Below are 10,255 nucleotides of genomic sequence, written 5' to 3' on the forward strand. Positions count from 1 at the left end.
TTATTTTTGAAACAGAGAGAGGCAGAGCATGAACAGGGGAGGGTCAGAGAGAGAGGGAGACACAGAATCTGAAACAGGCTCCAGGCTCTGTGCTGTCAGCACAGAGCCCCACGCGGGGCTTGAACCCACAGACCGTGAGATCATGACCTGAGCTGAAGTTGGATGCTTAACTGAGCCACCCAGGCACCACTATATATTCATTTTTAAAAAATATAAAGCTTTATTTGAGCTATTACAATATAGCAAAGCTAGTTAATTTAAACGCTAGCTAGTTTAGCAAAGCTAGTTAAGTTAAAACGCTTAACCCACCGAGCCACCCAGGTGCCCCGTAAATCCTTTTATATTTAATATAATTATTGATGTAGTACAATTGTCATCTATTATTTTGCTATTTTTCGTATATGCTTATATTTTTGTTTTTCTATTCCTCTTTTACTTTCTTCTTTCATTTTAAATAAATATTTTTCTAGTGCATCATGTTATATCCCTTGTTTCTTTTTCTATATTTAAAAAAGTATTTTCTTAGAGGTTCTGCTAGGATTACAGTTGGCATCTTACCTAAACCAATCTAGTTCATAGAAATCCTAAGTTACTTAAATGGTATATAGAAGCTTTGTTCCAATATATCCCTGGTATCTTCTCTGTCGTTTGTGCTTTTATTGTTATACAAATTATATCTTTATATAATGTTTACCTTTTTTTAAATTTTTTCTACAGTTTTTAAGTCGGCTCCGTGCCAAATGTGGGGCTTGAATTTATGACCCTGAGATTGAGAGTTGCATTTTCTACCAACTGAGCCAGTCAGGTGTCCCTTGCCATTGTCTTTTAATCATATAGAAGAGAGTTACAAAAAACACATATAATGTTTTTTTTTTATATTTTGTTTACTAGTGTTCTCTATTTTGTGTGTATGTAGATTTCGGGTTCATATCTAGCATCCTCTCATTTCAGCTTGAAGGATTTACTTTGATGTTTCTTATAGGGCAGGTACGCTAGGCAACACATTCTCTTAGATTTTGCTTAGCTGGAAATGTATGAATTTCTCCTTAATTTTTAAAAGGTAGTTTTCCTGGATATAGAATTCTTGGCTGACCATTAGCACTTTGAGTAAGTCATCCCGCTGAAAAATATGGAAGACTGTATGAATTTGTATGTTGTCCTCATACAAGGGCCATGGTAATCTTCTCTGTATCATTCCAGTTGTTAGGCTGTGTGCTGGTAAAGCAAGGACTTTGGATCCCTCCATACTACAGGAGAAATGAGGAAAACACGAAGGAAGCCACCTCTGTCCTTCTCTACTTTTTAAAATTTTGTACATTAACTTAAATTAAGTTTTATATTATTGCATTTTAAAGAGCGCACGTGAGTGGGAGAGAGGGGCAGCAGGAAAGAGAAAGAGAGAGACACTGAGGATCTTAAACAGTCTCCACGCTCACTGTGAAGCTCTGTCCCACGACCTGGGATCATGGCCTGGGCCAAAATCGAGAGGTGGATCCTCAGCCAACTGAGCCACCCAGGCACCCTTGTCCTTCTCTTAATATAAATCCTCCCTTTGCTACTTCTCACCTATTTCATGGAATATGACATGTAGAATGCAGCACTTCCCAAGGAAACAAAAGATTTTTATTTTCTGTCCAGTGATCTAAGTGTAAGTCCCACTATCTGGGCATCTGATTGTTTTGTAACAACCTCTACTCAAACTCTTTCTTTGGATTTTAGTTTTCTACTTCCTCACGTACTACAGTACCATTCCTTTCACATAATTAATACATCTCTCACTTGACCTGGTGGTTTTCCTTTATGGGAAGGAGATACATTCCTTTCATTTAAAGGAAATATTATTATATTTATTTCATAGGACACTTAAATGAGAGCTAATCAGCAGTGTTTAGTTAAGTGGGATTTAAACATTTATTGTGTACCTATTATCTTAACCTTTGGGTTAAGATCAAGTGCATTGGTTACATAGTATGTTCCTGGTACTTTGCTAGGTAGTGGGGATACATTAGGGAAATATCAGTCCCTGTCCTTATGGGGGACTTAGTGTCAAGAACTAAGAATTATTACAGGAACCCAACATATTTACTTCTACCTTCCTAACGTTGCATATCACCGAAGAGATGGCAATAACCAGAGAAAGCTGCTCAAAGGAAAATACTCACCTGATGTGTTTTAAAAAAGGAAGAGAAATAATGTTTGTCTTAAGGATGGCTTGTCTCTCCAACTTTGGTAGGCCCAAAGACATTACTCAGACCTTTCTGATTTGTCTATAAATTTGAACTGGATTAAGATACTCATTTTAAGGTGGGCATAACAGTGGATAAACTCATTTGGATTATGGATAGTTATATGCAGTTGTGGTAACAGGGAAAAAAAACCCTATAAACTTCTGAGTATGTAGATTGATTTATAATTTCATTGAGCGTGGATAATGAAATTAAATGTAAAATATTGCAGAAGAAAGACTGATTTTTTTTATCAATCACAGTTTAATTTATGCTCATGAATGTTTTCAGTTTAAACAGAAATCCTAAGTAAACCATTTGGCATATACTTGCATTTTAAAGGCACATTGACTGGGGTGCCTGGGTGGGTCAGTCAGTTGAGCCTCCAACTCTTGATTTCGGCTCAGGTCATGATCTCATGGCTCCTGAGATCAAGTCCTGAGTCGTGCTCCACGCTCATAGCACAGAGCCTGCTTGGGATTCACTCTCTCTCTCTCTCTCTCTCTCTCTCTCTCTCTGCCCCACTGTGTCTCTTTCTCCCCCTCTCTCCCTCAAAATAAATAAACATTTAGAAAAATTGAAGGCAAATTTGCCTACTGGAAGTAACAGGCTGTTTTGCAAGCATCACTGAAATATTAATTCGAATAAAGGTTCCATTATGAGGTCTTCACCTTTTATGCTAGATGCTGGAGCAAGTCAAAATGGCACCTGCAAGTCACACATTTTGAAGAAAGGCAGAATTCTATAAAAAGGTAAGAGATGAATTACAAAAAAGACAGTTGTCATTTGATAAACAAATTATTGCCATTAAGTGACTTGGGCATTTCAGTGAACTTTGAAGAGGTCCCACTATTTTTTTTTTTTTAATGTTTGTTTATTTTTGAGAGAGAAAGAGAAGAGCATGAGCTGGGTAGGGATAGAGAGAGAAGGAGACAGAGGATCCGAAGCAGGCTCTGTGCTGCCTGGAGAGAGCCTGATGCCCTGATGTGGGGCTCAGACTCACAAACTGTGAAATGATGACCTGAGCCGATGTTGGACGCTTAGCAGACTGAGCCACTCAGGTGTCCCCCCCACCATTTTCTCTACAAATATCACTGGCCTTTAAAAAGTAGTGTTACCAGAGAAGCCAAAGTATATTTCTATGCTGCACTTAAATAATTGAGTACAAAATTCAGTACAGTCAGATAATTACAGGGAGCCAGAGAAGATGATCATTTCAATTCTTTCCTTAATTTTCCTTTGACACGTAGTAGTTGAAAATCAGTCTCAAAGGTCCAGCCGTGCTCTGGAGTGCAAGCCTGACGCCCCCACAGGTAATTTTGGACAAGTTATTTTGCCTCTACTTTTGTTTACTCAGCTGTAAAATGTGGATGGTAACCCGGGTCTTCTATGGTTGTTGTGACCATGAACTGCAATATTCTATGTAACCCACATGTAACAAAGCCATTGCTTGATAAATATAGCCTTATTATTAGCAATGTTTATTTCCTCCAGAAGTGGCTTGAAAACTCCCCATTTTGCCTTGCTCCTGTAGTCACTAATTATGAACAAATTGCAACATTGCACTGGTGCTTGAGGTAGGAAAGGAGAACATTTGCAGTGAGCAGGAGCAGCATTTCGGGTCCTGTGTTGGTACCTTTCAGTTTTCCCTGTTATGTTTCTTTCTGGCAGTTTTTTTCTCTTACTTTCATAACGGAGCATAATTAGAATAAACAACAAAATTCACACTGAAGATCATTCATAGAGTTCATCACCCCCTGTTTTATAAGTCCGGTTTTAGGTTGGATATTTCCATCTAAGGAAAGGACTCTAAGGACTTTCCCAAGTCCCCTGAGATAGCCACGCATGCCCGATGCTGGATTACAGCACCCAGTTTGTCTCCTGCTTGGTACTTACCACAAAGACTTCTTTTTTGTTTGTTTGTTTGTTTGTTGGTTGGTCTTTTTTCTTTCCTATCATTGAAATGTAAATTCTCTTATGTCAGTGCCAAAGTCTGACTTGTTCATCCCTCTCCCTGGATGCTAGCTCTATGCCAGGCACATATGGACACTTACTGTGTAGTAATAGATGTTGATGATCTTATCTTTTTCTTCAAACCATAATTCTCAACTGGCACATTTACATCTTGAATTGTCTTTCATTTTCTCTTGTATGTACTTGTGCAAGGTACTAAACACATGTGTTGAAGTAATGGAAATGTGCTTCGGAGAAGATGAGCGAGCCATCTATTTGTGATCCTAGAATCAGTCCTAAAACTTCATCTACGGAGATTATAAGTGCCTGTCTTTGATTTGCTATAATCAACCGTTTAGATTATGTTTACAACACATGGAACTAACGGGATTTAATAACATTCTTTATTGGTGTCCATTAGCTCACTTTTTTTAACTTGGATTCTGACCAAATTATCTCCTCCTCCTCAGTATACAGGAGAAAACAAACTAAATTAAGGTGCCCAAGTCAGTACATTTAATACAGTGTCGTATATTTTCCATCAGAAACTTGGTTACTACTTCAAGATTTAACCTTATTTTTCCATTAGAGGGTGACATCTAGTATCTAACTAGTATTATCTAGTATCTCCTCTAAGTCCAATCATTGTGTTAGATTCTTGCAAATTTTAGGTTCAAAACGTGTAGAATTTACATACAAAATTTACATACATATACATACATATACATACATATACAGTTTGTGATATAGCCATAAGGTAATTAGCAATTGGTTACAATTTGCTGCTAATGAGGTCAAGGGTACAGACTTACTGTTCCTCTGAGTATATATTTTGGCCCAGTTCCATTTCTGCAGATTTTACTCTGACCCCTGGGCTGCTGTTTGAAAATTGCTGATTGTCACTGGAGGAGGTCATTTAGGAGGATGTGAGTGGTTCCCTGCTGACCCTGCACCTCTACTGGTCAAGGCTCTCAGCATTTCCCTGACAAATGGCATGTGTGGTGTGTTTTATCTTTGTATTCTCTTTATGTCAGGCTTTGTCCACAGGGATGAACATTAAAAGTTTTTTTAAATCAACAGGATCTAGAACATCATCTTTATATAGAGAAAGAAGCTTATTATTCAACAAAGCTTGAGGTGAGCTTGATTGTGAAACTGAGGAGTATTTAATAGTTGTTTGCTATATTCCGTCCTTTTGAAAACCTTTAATCAATACCTCTTCCATAACATCAAATGACATGGTGAAGTGTGATTTAGGGGAAAATGTGTGAATTAGAATCCTAGGATTCAGGCAAAAAGAAAAAAAAAGATAGATGGAATAGGGAGGCATCATTTATTTTGCTTTAATTTCTTGGTCTTTAAGAAAACACTATTCTTCATTTAAAAGGGAGTTATGGAACAAATATAGATATAATACTTTGGAGATTAAAAACGCACTTGCTGTGAAGTTTCTTTTTTTCCCTGAAGACTTGAGAACTTGGTATGCTATTTAATTCTGTAAATGTACTATGGATACTGTTATTTAATCTTTGAATTTTTTTTCTTTGCTTCATCTTCTTTTATGGATTAAGAGGCTTTATTCTGAAACTAACTCAAATAGGAGAAATGTAATAAAACCTAACTAAAAAAACAAAAACATATATAGCTGATTCTCATTATTCATGGTAGTTGTGTTCTGTAAAGTTATCACAAATACTAAGTAAATGCTGAACCCCGGATCCTGGGGAAATACAGGCTTAGGTTTCTATTAGCTTCTGGTCGCAGCATTTCAGTCAACTGATCAATGCATAACTCTGTTTTAAGTATGTTTTTATGTAATCATTTATTTAATGTATATTGTTTATTCATTAATATTGGACTCAGGGCCAACAGCACTGTAACTCATTCCTGAATGAAATGTAATACAAATGTTTCCCCCCCAAGACAATTCATATCATAGCCTTCTTGCACTTAGGAACACCAGGCAGTGCTTTCACAATGCTTTTAAACAGCAAGCCATTTTAAATAGCAAAATCACCAATAAAAAGCCTAAAAATGAGAAAAACTAAATAGATCATGAATAGGACTCTCATGTGCAGTATGGGAATTAAAAAAAGAAGGTAGAGAATCGCCTTGTTCAACTTCGGCTGAAACAGGTGTGTTAGGCAACTTAAATTTTTCTGTGCCCCGTGCATAGTTTGTATCTGACCTTAAAAGTGCTGTGAGTACTGATTTGAGGGCGATAGGTTAAATTTAGCTACTAGGTAAATTTATAAATATGGTGTCTGCAAATAATGAAGACCAGCTGTATAAGCATTTTAGGTTAGAAAAGAGAACTAGTTGTTCTCAGTCACTTAATGAGCCAATTAAAGATCATGGCTTAGTGTTTGCTTTCTTCTCTTGATTTCTTATTTGATTATTTGAGTGTCAAATTCTAACCAGTCATTCCTGACTAACATAATTTGGGAAGAAGCCATGGCTTGCTCACTTACCACTTTCAACCCCTGGCCCTATACCTGGAATACAGTAGGCATTCAGTTAAATCTTTTCAAGGTTGTATGAACCCCTTCCTTCATTTGTAAGAGGAATTTTGTGGAATTGCTGTAAACATTAAATGTCATTAAGGTGAGTACACCTGTAACCACATGCAAAAATATTAGCTATGATGATCATTGTAAATTATTTTTAATAAGAGTAATTCTTATTTGTATTAATTTATAAATGATATTACATAGATTAATACATTAATATAAGACCTTTTGTGAAAGGAAGATTACCTATTTAATACACATTCATTTTTTTCTTTGAATCTTTATTTTTGAGAGAGAGAGAGAGAGAGAGAGAGAGCGAGCGCAGGGGAGGGGCATAAAGGGAGACACAGAATCTGAAGCAGGCTCCAGGCTCTGAGCTGTCAGCACAGAACCTGATTCGGGGCTCAAACTCACGGACCATGAGATCATGACCTGAACCAAACTTGGACGCTTAACCTACTGAACCACCCAGGTGCCCCACTACACATTTAAAATATAAGTCATTTATTTAGTAGGTCCCTTAAGGCAAGGGCAGGAGGATAGATTTGTTAACAAAGGAAACTGTTGATTTTTCAGTTGCTAAAGAAGAATGACTTTTGAATCTTTTTATCTCCTGGAAATATAAAATGTAATCTTATAATAGCATCAGACACATCAGCCTAATTCTATTTCCTTATTTTTATAGATATTTTTTACCTACATCTCATTTTTATTTTCACTTGCAGAGCAAATTGAATAAATGAACTATACAGTTTTCCTCATGTTGATTTTGGTTTTATTTCTCCTTTGTTCTTTAGAGGGAATTAAAGTGTCTAGGAGTACAGAGGCAGCCCTACCAGCCTGGCCATATACTTGGTTTTCTGGTAACAGCTGTTTTAGGCCCATTGGTATAAATTTACTGTATAAAAAATTTGGTTCATAGAAGTGATCAAGTAGTAAACAAATTCTGAACATTGGCATCTTCAGTTAATAGTATATAATTACTCTTCAAATAAGAGATTTTTAAAGGACACCTTTTTCTTCCTTTTTGAAATACTGACTTTTTGAAATATGAAATATGAAATATGAAAAATTTTGAAATATGAAAAAGATCCATATTTGCACTGGCTGCCTTAGAAGTGTTTGGTCTGTGCTTTTTCAGAATGATTGTCAGCAAACATAATGAGCCTTGGACCCATCCAGTAGCTTTGCTAACATATGTCTGCAGAAGGATTTTTAACATCCTGCTGACTGTGCTGGTCCTGTCGAGCCTCACAGCAGGAAAATTGTCTTTTGCAGCTCAGCTTATGAATATAACCTTTGCATGTTTGGAAATACTCCTTCTGAGGCAGGATTTATACTTATGCCTTGATTCCAAGTGCGTATTTTGATATCAGTGTTAAACAGGAGACAGAAGAGCTGACAGTGATTCACCTTGCACTTCTCATTATGTTAAAACTATCTGTTATCAGTATCTCATTCTTTATTGGATTTACTGCTGTGTATAAGCTCTGCAAATGATAAAGGTGTTTCTTACAAATTCACATTCCAGAAATGCTGGCTCTGTATTTTAAGTACTGTAAACATATCTAAGTGGTAGACATCATTTTCATTAAAAATGCTTTAAGTCAGGGGTGCCTGGGTAGCTCAGTTGGTTCAGTATCTGACTTCGGTTCAGGTCATGGTCTCACAGTTCATGAGCTTGAGCCCTGTGGGGAACTCTCTGCTCTCAGCACGGAGCCTGCTTTGGGTATTCTGTCTCCCTCTCTCTCTGCCCCTCCCTCCCTTGTACTTTCTCTCTCTCTGTCAAAAATAAACATTAAAAAAAATGCTTTAAGTCAGGACCATAAAAGGGTGTATTGTTACCCCAAGAGGGCAGCTATTGCTTGAATGGGAACCTAATCTTTTAGGCCCTGATAGGGCTATCTGTGATAAGTGCACATATTTAATCACACAGACTTTTGTTTACCTCTATCATATATTTATTTAATTTGCTATTTTACGTATGGAAGTCAAGAGTCAGCTTTTATAGTCATTTAGAACATCCTTTTAAAATAATTATTTTCTAAATATAAAATTTTTATATTAGAAACACTGTCTGCAGCACCACAGTGGAAATTAATAGAGCCAACATAATTAGTAAGTTTGATTCACCATGCCCCAGGAGGTAAATCTTGTTAAGGGGAGACCTTGATGTTCTTACCTAAATGAAGTACCAATGTTTTTTAATGATTATTATCAACCTGATTGATAGGCTTATGGTAAGACCAAATAATGTTTATTAATTATGTTTGCATGTAAATATATAGATACAGCACAGTGCTTTATGTTAGTTTGTAAAATAAACATTGTATTTCATTTAAGTAATGAACTACTATGTAGTTATTAAAGCTGAGAAATGCTGAAGTAGAAACTTTAAAAGAAACGTGCTTAGGTGGGAAAGAAATATATTGGATTCTCAACCAGCTCGATCTTTCCCCATTCTGAAAAAAATAAGCAAATGTGAAACAAACGAAAAAAAAAACCCCACAAAACAATAAATATGGAATATTTATTCAGAAATCAAAGGTCAAGCAGGATATGTTCCAATATTTGTTGAGATACTGTTGAATCTCCTGCATCTTTCACCTCTGTGCTCCCATCAAAGATTCCAAAGAATGAATCTGAGCCACTGTGACTTGAAGATGTCGTGAACACATTTGTGTATCTTACATTGTGCTTCCTGATGCTATTATGGGGAAAGTCTATCAAAGATTTTTAACAATAAAGGTTAGAATCATGAGGGCTGATTTTGAGTCTACTGACAACTAGAAAAATAATCAGAACTCATATTACTCATGTCATATTATTTGGTTGAATGTGCTTAGAAAAAACAAACTAGGGTTACATTTAAGTGATATTTAAAAAACAATGACCACATACAAAAGACAATTTGTTGTTGAAAATGGCACATTTTCATTTGTTTTATGGCTGAATAGTATTCCTCTGTGTGTGTATCATAATTTCTTTATCCATTCATCCATTGGTATACACTTGGGTTATTTCTATGTCTTGGCTATTGTAAATACTGCTGCAGTGAACATGGGGGTGCATATATACTTCTTCTTCTGATCATGAAATTATTGTATTAGCAAAAGTACACCACAGTGAACACTAATATAGTCCACGTAATTAATAAGTTGGATTCACCACATCCCAAGATGGAATGTATTTTGACCTTCAGAAATGAAGTTAACTGGAATTCAGCATTCAGACTGCCTGATTGGCATAAAGTTACAAGTCATTAATTTATTCCATTTTATTGATTTAATAAACATATATAGAATGCTTGCTATGTGCCAGACACTGTAATGCTATTGTAAGATATTTTAGATTACTTATTATTGTAATGATACTTACTACAATGATAATTTATTGACAGATGGAACTTGGGCTTTTTTCTCCTTCCTTCCTTCCTCTTTCCCTTCCTTTCTTTTCCTCCTTTTTTCTCTTTCTTTCTTTCTTTCTTTCTTTCCTTCTTTTATGTTTGCCATAAATAAGATTCCACCAATTCATTTCTCTTTATAAACACAATTTGCCTTCCAATCA

General features: G+C 36.1%; 1 non-coding gene across 1 annotated transcript; it reads right to left on the minus strand.

Annotated features, from left to right (window-relative positions):
* Nucleotides 1-1,123: 1,123 nt before the first annotated feature.
* LOC125931127 (U6 spliceosomal RNA) lies at nucleotides 1,124-1,227 on the minus strand. The gene has a single exon (XR_007460383.1). It is a non-coding gene; the product is annotated as a U6 spliceosomal RNA (small nuclear RNA).
* Between the last annotated feature and the right edge of the window lie 9,028 nt (nucleotides 1,228-10,255).

This window comes from Panthera uncia, chromosome A2, assembly GCF_023721935.1.
Source record: "Panthera uncia isolate 11264 chromosome A2, Puncia_PCG_1.0, whole genome shotgun sequence".
Classification (NCBI taxonomy): Eukaryota; Metazoa; Chordata; class Mammalia; order Carnivora; family Felidae; genus Panthera; species Panthera uncia.